The following is a 12,544-nucleotide window of genomic DNA, read 5'->3' on the forward strand; positions in this document are numbered from 1 at the left end:
CATCCCTGGGATTCTCCAGGCAAGAACACTGGAGTGGGTTGCCATTTCCTTCTCCAATGTGTGAAAGTGAAAGTGAAGTTGCTCAGTCGTGTCCGACCCTTAGCGACCCCACTGACTGCAGCCTACCAGGCTCCTCCATCCATGGGATTTTCTAGGCAAGAGTACTGGAGTGGCTTGCCATTGCCTTCTCCGAAAATATTGCTGCTCATTGGCAATGCTCCTGGTCATTCAAGAAATCTGATGGAAATGTACAATGAGATTAGTGTTGTTTTCACGCCTGCTTTCTCCGTCCATGGGATTCTCCAGGCAAGAATACTGGAGTGGGTTACCGTTTCCTTCTCCAGGGGATCTTCCCGACCCAGGGATCGAACCCGGGTCTCCCGCATTGGAGGCAGACGCTTTAACCTCTGAGCCACCAGGGAAGCCCTCTTGACAATGGGTAGACATTATTTCTCAGCAAAAAGGTTTCCCAAGGAAAGAATAGACCTGATTTTCTGTTGTTTTTCTTTTTTTCTGTTCTCCTTTTAAAACTCTTCCTTTCATTCAATTTGTTCTCTATTTACCAGATAAAATCTGTTCCCATGTAAACCCTAAGGCTGTGTCTGAGAAAAAATACTCAGAACATACAGTATTACTTCTTCTGTGTCATGTACGGTGTACAAAGATCAAAGTTAGAAATTTGCAGACTTTGTATCCTATTTTCAAAGCCACATAGATAGCTTGAGCCATTTTTGAGATCATAGATTGCTTTTAACATTCACTAAAATATGAACAAGTTTAGCTAAACAGTGATTTCTTTCTATATTTCCTCATAATTGTGCTTTAATTCTTAAAAATGAAGATTATAGCCCTTTGAGTTTAGTTTCCAGAAAATGGTAGTGAATGGTATTGCCCTTTTACTCTTTTTAGTCAAACTTGTTCAAATAAATATGTTTAGTCAAATATATATATACATATATACACATATATATGTACATATATTTGAAATTAATATATATACACACACACATATATTGTTGTTGTTCAGTCACTAAGTCGTGTCCATCTCTTTTCAACTCCATGGACTGTAGCTCGCCAGGCTCCTCCAGGCAAGAATACTGGAGTGGGTTGCCAATTCCTCCTCCAGGGGACCTTCCAGGCCCAGGGATTGAACCCAGGTCTCCTTCACTGGCAGGCAAATTCTTTACCACGAGCCACCTGGGAAGCCTATATATATATATATTCATGTTCTCTAGATATGAAGAAGCACAGGATGAGCAGCTGTTTGTCTGTACTATAATATAAATCCTTCTTCTCTTATTTTGGAGAAGCAGTTTAGTGTCATGGATTCTTCAAGACATGAGTTCAAATCCCTGAGTTCAAATCCCAGTTAAACTACTTACAAAATTGGGGGAACTTGGGAAAGTTATTTTATTTCTCTGGGCCATGCATGTAAAATAGTGATCATAAAAGCATCAGCCCCACCAGAGAAAACATATGTAAATGATGCAAACAACAAGGGCTTAATTTCCAAAATACACAGTTTATACACATGAATAACAACAACAACAAAAAACCAACAAAAAATGGGCAGAAGACCTAAATAGACATTTCTCCAAAGAAGACATACAGATGGCCAAAATAACAAGAAAAGATGCTCAAGATCACTAATTAGAGAAATGCTAATCAAAACTACAATGAGGTTATCACCTCATATTGATCAGAATGGCCATCATCAAAAAATCTACAAATAATAAGTGCTTGAGAGGGTGCAGAAAAAAGGGAACCCTCCTACACTGTTGGTGGGAATGGGTATAGCCACTATGGAGAACAGGATGGGAGGTTCCTTAAAACACTAAAAGCAGAACTACCACATGATCTAGCAATCTCACTCCCTGGTATGTATCCAAACAAAACTAAAATTCAAAAAAAGATACATGCACCTCAATGCTCACAGCAACACTGTTTACAATAGCCAAGACATGAAAGCAACCTAAGTATCCACTGACAGATGAATGGATAAAGAATATGGGAGACACACATACACACAACATGAACTATTAGCCATAAAAAGAATGAAAGAATGCCATTTGCAGCAACAGGGATGGATCTAGAGATTATCATACTACGGGAAATCAATCAGAGAAAAATAAACATCATATGATATCATACATGGAATCTAAAATATAACACAAATGAACTTATTTACAAAACAGAAAAAGGCTCAAAGATATAGAAAACAAACTTTTGGTTACCAAAGGTAAAGGGAAGTGAGGAAGGAACAGATTAGGAGTTTGGGATCAGTGGATACATACCACTATAAATAGAATAGATAAACAACACCCTACTGTATGGTACAACTATATTCAATATCTTATAATAGATAAAAAGGAAAAAAGAGTATGAAAAAGAACATATTTATTTACAAATGAATTACTTTGCTGGATACCAGAAACTAACATATTGTAAATCAACTATACTTCAATTTTTAAAAGAAGCGTCAACCCCACTGGGTTGCAAAGAAGAATAAATGAGTTAATATTTTTAAATGCTCACAACAGTGCCTGGCACATATAGTACCTATATTACTTGTAAGCCATCATTTATCATCATCATTCACTTAATTTCTAAGTCCCTTTGAGGAGTTTATGATTTGTTTATGAAAGGATTTCACATCTATACTTAGCCACTGGGGGTCTCTCTTGCATTTCTACCAACTGTGTCACTCTGCATATCAAGAAGGAGAAAGCCTCCCTAACTGCTTGGCTGTCAGTTGCTGCCAGGCTTCAGGAGAGTAGATTGCTATTTCCAGTGCCCCAAACTCGGGCCCAAGCCTGGAGGTGAGTTTTGCTGTGACAACTCTCTCTGGTAATCCCCCATTCGTCTCAATCAGCCTTCCCTTTAAATCGGTCCTAGAACAATTTTTTGCTTCTCCTTCCCCAACTCAGGTTCCCTGAGCCTCCTCTTTCCTTCCTGAACTGCAGTCCACTCCTCAGAGGTGGAGAAAATGGAAAGGATGAAGAGCTAAGTCTGAACCCACTGTTTTCTGGATGTTTGGGTCTGAAAAGGAGAGGAATGGATGGAGTGAAAGGGGAGATGGGCAAAAGGGCTGATAACACAGTAAATGAAACTGACAAGTCACCACACACTTGATCTAGCACAGAGGTTCTCAAACTGTGCTGTACCTTAGCATCACCTGTGGAGCTTTTAGAGTTCTCAGTGCCAAGGCCACCTCCCAGACCAATCACATCAGTGTTGGAGGCAGGCCCTAGACATCCCGGGCATTGAAAACTAGTGAAAGCATCTTGCCATGCAAAATGTGGTCCATGGACCAACGGGTCAGTGCCATCTGACAGCTTGTTAGAAATGCCAAATTCTAAGCTCAACCTCAGACCTACTGAATCAGAATCTGCATTTTAACAAGATCCTAGGTGAAACATACATTGAATTTTGAGTAGCATTCTTTTTTTAATAAACTTATTTATTTTTAATTGGAGGATAATTGCTTTACAGTATTGTGTTGGTTTCTGCCATACATCAACATGAGTCAGCCATAAGTATACATATGTCCCCTCCCTCTTGAACCTCCACCTCCCACCCCATTCCACTCTTCTAGGTTGTCACAGGGCACAGGATTTAAGTTCCCCACCTCACACAGCAAATTCCTACTGGCTATCTATTTTACATGTGATAATATATATGTTTCAATGCTGAGTAGCAGTCTTTAGCATCCTATTTGTCAAACATGGCGGCACCTTGGAATCACCTGGGGCACTGGAATATAATACCTATGGTTCGATTTAACCAACTCACTCAGTCATACTGTCATGTAAGTACTGGACCAAGAACAATAAAAATATACCAAGCACAATAAAAACTCCAACAACAATAAGTGAACCAACAATTATTGATCACATACATATTTAAATAGTGGCTTTTGCACAATCTGCTGTTTTGTCTAAAAATGGTGTTTTTCGAGTATGGGTTGGCAAGCTACGTCTGGCCCCAGCTGGTTTTGAAACAAAGTTTTACTGGAACACAGCCACATCCATTCAATTACCTATTGTCTGAGGCCATATCCACCTACAACAGCAGAGTTAGTCACTGCAACAAAGACCGTATGGCCCACAAAGCCTAGAATGTTTACAGGAAATCTCTGCCAACCCATGTTTTACAGTAATTGGCCACAAGCCCTGAAGTCATCTCAAGCTGTCACATATTTTAAACTTTTCACCAGTCTTTGTGCAACTCTTTGGCTTTTCCCATTTTTCCTCACTTTCAATGACTATACTAGAATGGCTTAGCTCTTTATATTTTTTACACATCCCTAACCCGGAGAAGGCAATGGCACCCCACTCCAGTACTCTTGCCTGGAAAATCCCATGGACGGAGGAGCCTGGTAGACTGCAGTCCATGGGGTCGCTAAGAGTTGGACGTGACCGAGCGGCTTCACTTTCATTTTTCACTTTTCAAGCATTGGAGAAGGAAATGGAAACCCACTCCAGTGTTCTTGCCTGGAGAATCCCAGGGATGGGGAAGCCTGGTGGACTGCCGACTATGGGGTCGCACAGAGTCGGACACGACTGAGGCGTCTTAGTAGCAGCAGCAGCAACCCTCACACTGCCCAGAATTGTCATGGCCACCTTCCAGACTGACAGCTTTGTGTATTTCGCAAGTCAACCTGTTGACTTTCTTTGTGTCTTCAGTTTCCCTAGGCCCATACTGTAGCTTTGTTAATTGAGGGCCATCAGTCATCTCTCTTCTGGGAGCATTAGAGTGGGACTAGCCTTTTTGACTGATTCTCCATAATCACACATTCATCACAGATGCTGTTTAAAGTGCACTCATTTTTAAGTTATTGCAATCTATTCCAATCACTTTTCTTACTGTGAGACATTTAAATTTCATTAATATGCAAAGCTACTGCTCTGCCTGAGGAAAGAATAGACTTCTTCCCTTTAATGTGTATTTTAACGTTTATTTTTTGGTCACATTTCTTCTGGTTTACAATGCATTATATCTGCTATTAACTATACCATGTGCAACAAGGAGATTTATTTTCTTTTTTTCCTATGGAATAATTCCCTGGGCATGATTTTTTTCTCCCCAAAGTTTAGTTTCCCATAAAGTTCATGGAGAAGTAAAAGTTCCAACTTAAAATATTTTTAGAATCATAATTCAAGAAATAAACCTAAAATAAAGCATTCTAGGAGGGAGCATTCATGCAGCTTGGGAAATTTGTAACCAAGTAGCCAGTTCTTTCAACAAATGATCCTGGATTCTGTGAAGTGTTCTTCGCTATGCTTGGCACTAAGAGTATAAGATGACTATGGGGTCGCACAGAGTCAGACATGACTGAAGCTACTTAGCAGCAGCAGCAGGGTACAGTTACTGCTCCCAAGTGAGGTGGAAAAGATGGACATCTTTTCCATCTTGAGGGAGATACCTCAAGTCTATTTGAGTAGGATCTAAAAGAGGTGGCTTGGGACTTCCCTGGTGGTTCAGTGGCTAAGACTTCACGCACCCAATGCAGTAGGCCCAGGATCAATCCCTGGTCAGGGAACTAGATCCCACATGCCGCAACTAAGGGTTCATATGTCGCAACTAAAGATTCCACACGATGCAACTAAAACCCGGCACAGCTAAATCAATAGACAAAAATATTTAAAAATAAATAAATAAAAGAGGAGGCTTACAAGGTACAAAGTGAATGCATGAGAAGAAAAAGGTCTGAATCTTACCTGGCTCGTATGATACATCCACTAAGGTGACATTGGGTCTTCAAAGAGGAACTGGAGCCCTACAAGTGGAAAATAGAGGGAAGGATATTTTAATGATGTTTATTTGCTGGAGAGGAGCCACTAAGAGAGGGAAAGGTTACAAATTCAGGAGTGGTCTGGGATACAGTTAATAAAAGAAGATCCAGAGAAGAGAGGGGAGGTGGAGGATTTACATGACACAGGAGATGGGGAAGTTTTTCCCTTAAAGGAACTCTACCAAAACTCTTCTCTCAAAGGTAGCCACTGACTTTCTACTTCACATTACCAGAAGTCTCTCTTCAGCACCTGTCCTGCTTGATCATTCTGTAGTTCTTAATAGTGTCCTTCTTTCCTTACCTCCCTTGTCTTTTCATGGTTATCTAAGGTTTGTTTATAGAGAAGTATATAGACCTAACCATTCCCTGGATTCTGCTGTTGGCCTCTTCAACTCTTGTTCTATACATTATTTCCTCTCCAATTCAGCCACATCCATGAGCTGATCTTTGTCTGTCTGTCTCTTTCTCTTCCCAGACACTCCTCTTGACCATGAAATTTGCACAGTCAGCTGTGAAACGTCTCCATCTGAATGCCCCCAGAAAACTCAGACTAAACAAGTCCATAAATGAACCCACTGTCCCTTCTCTAAACTCCTTCTAATTGCGCCACACCTTCTTGTAGTCTCGCAAGTAAAAAAATTCAGAGTCATCCCTAGGCTTCTGACTCTTACTCAGTCTGAAACGTCTCTCTCCTCTCCTTGGGCTCTTCTCTTACCGGATACACCCATCTTTTTCAGGCTCTAATCAGGCAGACGCGACGCGAGAGACGCCGGCCCCGGCGGCGCAGACGCGACGCGAGAGACGCCGGCCCCGGCGGCGCAGACGCGACGCGAGAGACGCCGGCCCCGGCGGCGCAGACGCGACGCGAGAGACGCCGGCCCCGGCGGCGCAGACGCGACGCGAGAGACGCCGGCCCCGGCGGCGCAGACGCGACGCGAGAGACGCCGGCCCCGGCGGCGCAGACGCGACGCGAGAGACGCCGGCCCCGGCGGCGCAGACGCGACGCGAGAGACGCCGGCCCCGGCGGCGCAGACGCGACGCGAGAGACGCCGGCCCCGGCGGCGCAGACGCGACGCGAGAGACGCCGGCCCCGGCGGCGCAGACGCGACGCGAGAGACGCCGGCCCCGGCGGCGCAGACGCGACGCGAGAGACGCCGGCCCCGGCGGCGCAGACGCGACGCGAGAGACGCCGGCCCCGGCGGCGCAGACGCGACGCGAGAGACGCCGGCCCCGGCGCAACGAGCCACGCAAAGAGGTGCGGCCGTGAGGAGCTACCCCACGCCTGAGGCCAGGGCCGGCGGCCGAGAGGAGCTACCCCACGTCCAACAGGCGGTGGCTGCACGGGCGCAGGAGGGCCGAGAGGAGCTACTCTGCGTTCAAGGTCAGGAGGGGGGGCCTTGAGGAGATACCCCTCGTCCAAGGTAAGGTACAGCAGCTGCACTTTGCTGGAGCGGCTGTGAAGAGATTTTCCACGACCAAGGTAAGAGAAACCGAAATAAGACGGTAGGTATTGCTAGGGGGCACCAGAGGGCAGACAAACTGAAATCATAATCACAGGAAACTAGCTGATCTAATCACATGGACCACAGCCGAATGTGGTCCCCTGGAGAAGGGAATGGCAAACCACTTCAGTATACTTGCCTTGAGAACCCCGTGAACAGTAACAAAGGGCAAAATGATAGGATACTGAATGAGGAATTCCCCAGGTCGGTAGGTGCCCAGTATACTACTGGAGCTCAGTGGAGAAATAACTATAGAAGGAATAAAGGGATGGAGCAAAAGCAAAACCAATACCCAGTTGTGGATGTGACCAATGATAGAAAGAAGGTCCGGTGCTGTAAAGAGCAATATTGCATAGGAACCTGGAATGTTAGGTCCATGAATCAAGGCAAATTGGAAGTGGTCAAACAGGAGATGGCAAGAGTGAATGTCGACATTCTAGGAATCAGTGAATTAAAATGGACTGGAATGGGTGAATTTAACTCGGATGACCATTATATCTACTACTGTGGGCAGGAATCCCTTAGAAGAAATGGAGTAGCCATCATGGTCAACAAAAGAGTCCGAAATGCAGTACTTGGATGCAATCTTAAAAATGACAGGATGATTTCTGTTCGTTTCCAAGGCAAACCATTCAATATTACAGTAATCCAGGCCTATGCCCCAACCAGTAATGCTGAAGAAGCCGAAGTTAATCGGTTCTATGAAGACCTACAAGACCTTTTAGAACTAACACCCAAAAAAGATGTCCTTTTCATTATAGGGGACTGGAATGCAAAAGTAGGAAGTCAAGAAACACCTGGAGTAACTGGCAAATTTGGCCTTGGAGCACGGAATGAAGCAGGGCAAAGGCTAATAGAGTTTTGTCAAGAGAATGCACTGGTCATAGCAAACACCCTCTTCCAACAACACAAGAGAAGACTCTACACATGGACATCACCAGATGGTCAACACCGAAATCAGATTGATTATATTCTTTGCAACCAAAGATGGAGAAGCTGTATACAGTTAGCGAAAACAAGACCAGGAGCTGACTGTGGCTCAGATCATGAACTCCTTATTGCGAAGTTCAGACTTAAATTGAAGAAAGTAGGGAAAACCACTAGACCATTCAGATATGACCTCAATCAAATCCCTTATGATTATGCAGTGGAAGTGAGAAATAGATTTAAGGGACTAGATCTGATTGATAGAGTGCCTGATGAACTCTGGACGGAGGTTCGTGACATTGTACAGGAGACAGGGACCAAGACCATCCCCATGGAAAAGAAATGCAAAAGAGCGAAATGGCTGTCTGAGGAGGCCTTACAAATAGCTGTAAAAAGAAGAGAGGCGAAAAGCAAAGGAGAAAAGGAAAGATATAAGCATCTGAATGCAGAGTTCCAAAGAATAGCAAGGAGAGATAAGAAAGCCTTCCTCAGTGATCAATGCAAAGAAATAGAGGAAAACAACAGAATAGGAAAAACAAGAGACCTCTTCAAGAAAATTAGAGATTCCAAGGGAACTTTTCACGCAAAGATGGGCTCGATAAAGGACAGAAATGGTATGGACCTAACAGAAGCAGAAGATATTAAGAAGAGGTGGCAGGAATACACAGAAGAACTGTACAAAAAAGATCTTCACGACCAAGATAGTCACGATAATGTGATCACTGACCTACAGCCAGACATCTTGGAATGTGAAGTCAAGTGGGCCTTAGAAAGCATCACTACGAACAAAGCTAGTGGTGGTGATGGAATTCCAGTTGAGCTATTTCAAGTCTTGAAAGATGATGCTGTGAAAGTGCTGCACTCAATATGCCAGCAGATTTGGAAAACTCAGCAGTGGCCACAGGACTGGAAGAGGTCAGTCTTCATTCCAATCCCAAAGAAAGGCAATGCCAAAGAATGCTCAAACTACCGCACAATTGCACTCATCTCACATGCTAGTAAAGTCATGCTCAAAATTCTCCAAGCCAGGCTTCAGCAGTATGTAAACCGTGAACTCCCAGATGTTCAAGCAGGTTTTAGAAAAGGCAGAGGCACCAGAGATCAAATTGCCAACATCCGCTGGATCATGGAGAAAGCAAGAGAGTTTCAGAAAAACATCTATTTCTGCTTCATTGACTATGCCAAAGCCTTTGACTGTGTCGATCACAATAAACTGTGGAACATTCTGAAAGAGATGGGAATCCCAGACCACCTGACCTGCCTCTTGAGAAACCTGTATGCAGGTCAGGAAGCAACAGTTAGAACCGGTCATGGAACAACAGACTGGTTCCAAATAGGAAAAGGAGTGCGTCAAGGTTGTATATTGTCACCTTGCTTATTTAACTTATATGCAGAGTACATCATGAGGAACGCTGGGCTGGAAGAAGCACAAGCTGGAATCAAGATTGCTGGGAGAAATATCAATAACCTCAGATATGCAGATGACACTACCCTTATGGCAGAAAGTGAAGAGGAACTCAAAAGCCTCTTGATGAAAGTGAAAGAGGAGAGTGAAAAGGTTGGCTTGAAGCTCAACATTCAGAAAACAAAGATCATGGCATCTGGTCCCATCACTTCATGGGAAATAGATGGAAAAACAGTGGAAACAGTGTCAGACTTTGTTTTTTTGGGCTCCAAAATCACTGCAGATGCTGATTGCAGCCATGAAATTAAAAGACGCTTGCTCCTTGGAAGGAAAGTTATGACCAACCTTGATAGTATATTAAAAAGCAGAGACATTACTTTGCCGACCAAGGTCCGTCTAGTCAAGGCAATGGTTTTTCCCGTGGTCATGTATGGATGTGAGAGTTGGACTGTGAAGAAAGCTGATCGCCGAAGAATCGATGCTTTTGAACTGTGGTGTTGGAGAAGACTCTTGAGAGTCCCTTATACTGCAAGGAGATCCAACCAGTCCATTCTAAAGGAGATCAATCCTGGATGTTCATTGGAGGGACTGATGCTAAAGCTGAAACTCCAATACTTTGGCCACCTCATGAGACGAGTTGACTCACTGGAAAAGACTCTGATGCTGGGAAAGGTTGGGGGCGGGAGGAGAAGGGGACGACGGAGAATGAGATGGCTGGATGGCATCACCGACTCTGTGGACATGAGTTTGAGTGTACTCCGGGAGTTGGTGATGGACAGGGAGGCCTGGCGTGCTGTGATTCATGGGGTCGCGGAGAGTCGGACACGACTGAGCGACTGAACTGAACTGAACTGAACTGAATCATCTAGGACCTAACAATTTCCATCATCTCTGAACCTGTCAGGGTTCTTGGTGGCAAACCACAATGCTAGACTCTGGCTAATCCAAACAGAAAAGGCATTTTTAGAAGGATGTCCAGTGGCCTCTGGGGAAGGACAGAGAACTTCGCTGAGAAAATGCAAAGCATCACATGGAGTGGAGCCCTGTCTTCCATCTGTCTTGACATTTCTCCCTCAACAGGAAGGGTACTCAGATGTTGGACTGCCCGAAGTGATAAACGTATCATCTAGCTTTTTCTAACCCTCTTTTAGCAGACGTTATTGGTGCTCTGCCCACATCAACTTGACCAGCCAAGACAACTAAAGCCCCAGTTGCTTGTGAGCGCTGAAGCTGACAGCTTATGTCTGTGATGTTCTCAGCATTGCCCTTGGCTAACCAGAAGAGCCAATGACAGGTACACAAAAGCCTGGACCGTTTTGCCCATCTCTGCAGTGAGACTTGCACTCCAGAATCTGTCATGTTAGAGTCTGCCTGAGATCACATCCTTGATTCTTTCTCCTGCTCTATTCGGCCTCCCTTCCTTCTGTACAGTTTTCCTCTGAGTGTACTCCTTCAGTAAATCCCTGTCTCCAGCTCTGTTTACAGGAAACTCAACCTAAAAAATCCACCCTTAATCAGCACAACTCCTACTTCTTTTAATGACATTTACCACTCTTATGACAATTTTTTTCTTCACATGCCTATATTTAATAGACTATAGAATCCTTGAGTGCAAGGATTACGTGTTTTTTCCCCCTCTCCTTAAACACTGGCATACATGTAATAGAAGCCTTAAAAAATAGTAAGCTGAACTTAATTGAAAATGAAGGCCAGATCACAGTGAATTTAAAAATGAATAGAAATGAGATACTGGAAACAATAATGATAAGCTATTCTGTCTAATGTCTAAATGCCACTATTGGTTTACCTATTTTTATCCTCCTACTAGACTGTGGATGATAGAGCAAAAACAAGTTTTTAGTAATTAGTCTCTGATCAAAAGGATTTCATAACAAGACAAAGTTTATGCAATCTGGTTAATTTCCCAACTGGGTAAGATGTATTCTTTCTTTGCTAGTTTCATCATTACCTACTCAGGAGGGGTTCAAGTTTAAAATTTTGTGGCTTGGCAATCTGTTCCATTAGAATGTCTGAAAATAAGAATGGCCAGAATGAAGGATTCACCCACTGTGTTTGCATTTTTGAAGGCTATGTTCCTTATCACTCACCTATTATGCACAATTATTTTGAATTTGGGAAATGATTCCAGTTTTATTACCATGTTGGTTCAAGGGTAGAAGTCTGTGTGTGATGGATATGAGAAAATGTTTACTGAGCATTTATTATATATATTTCATCAATTGTTGGGGGCTAGACCATTGACACGGAGAAAGCAATGGCAACCCACTCCAGTACTCCAATGGACGGAGAAGCCTGGTAGGCTACAGTCCCTGGGGTCGCTAAGAGTCGGACACGACTGAGCAACTTCACTTTCACTTTTCACTTTCATGCATTGGAGAAGGAAATGGCAACCCACTCCAGTGTTCTTGCCTGGAGAGTCCCAGGGACGGTGGAGCCTGGTGGGCTGCTGTCTATGGGGTCGCACAGAGTCGGATGCAACTGATGCAACTTAGCAGCAGCAGCAGACCATTGACAACAAAGAATAGAAAGTATCTCCATGTGGAAGGAGCTCAAGTTAGCTATAATCATGGCATCCAAGAAGTAGGATCACATTCAGAGGACCTTCATCAACCATTTTCAAACTAATTAATAATTAATGCTGAGCCTGTAAGAATCAAGAGGGTGCAGGGCAACGGGATGATAAGCAAGCTCAGGTCAATCAAGAAAGAACATCTTTTAGAGAGAAATGTTTAAGTGCACTTATGAACCTCATTTTAAGACACTTTCTTAATATTCCCTTCTAACCCATGCCCTCGTACTCATGTTTACTCGTGAATTCTCAAGACATGATTCTGGACATGATATAACCAAACACTGGGACAAATTGAGTGGGTGCTGATCAGTCTGGTTTTTAGG

General features: G+C 43.7%; 1 long non-coding RNA gene across 1 annotated transcript in view; it reads right to left on the minus strand.

Moving 5' to 3' along the window:
* The window catches only part of LOC148773262 (uncharacterized), a 201,957-nt gene that overhangs the window by 130,624 nt on the left and 58,789 nt on the right, over window positions 1–12,544 (minus strand). The window contains exon 2 of the long non-coding RNA XR_016036970.1: window positions 5,721–5,779. This is a non-coding gene — a long non-coding RNA (uncharacterized LOC148773262). The remainder of the gene's footprint in view (window positions 1–5,720; window positions 5,780–12,544) is intronic.

The sequence above is a fragment of the Moschus berezovskii genome, chromosome X (assembly GCF_049115385.1).
Source record: "Moschus berezovskii isolate FMDL1 chromosome X, NW_MosBer_1.0, whole genome shotgun sequence".
Classification (NCBI taxonomy): domain Eukaryota; kingdom Metazoa; phylum Chordata; class Mammalia; order Artiodactyla; family Moschidae; genus Moschus; species Moschus berezovskii.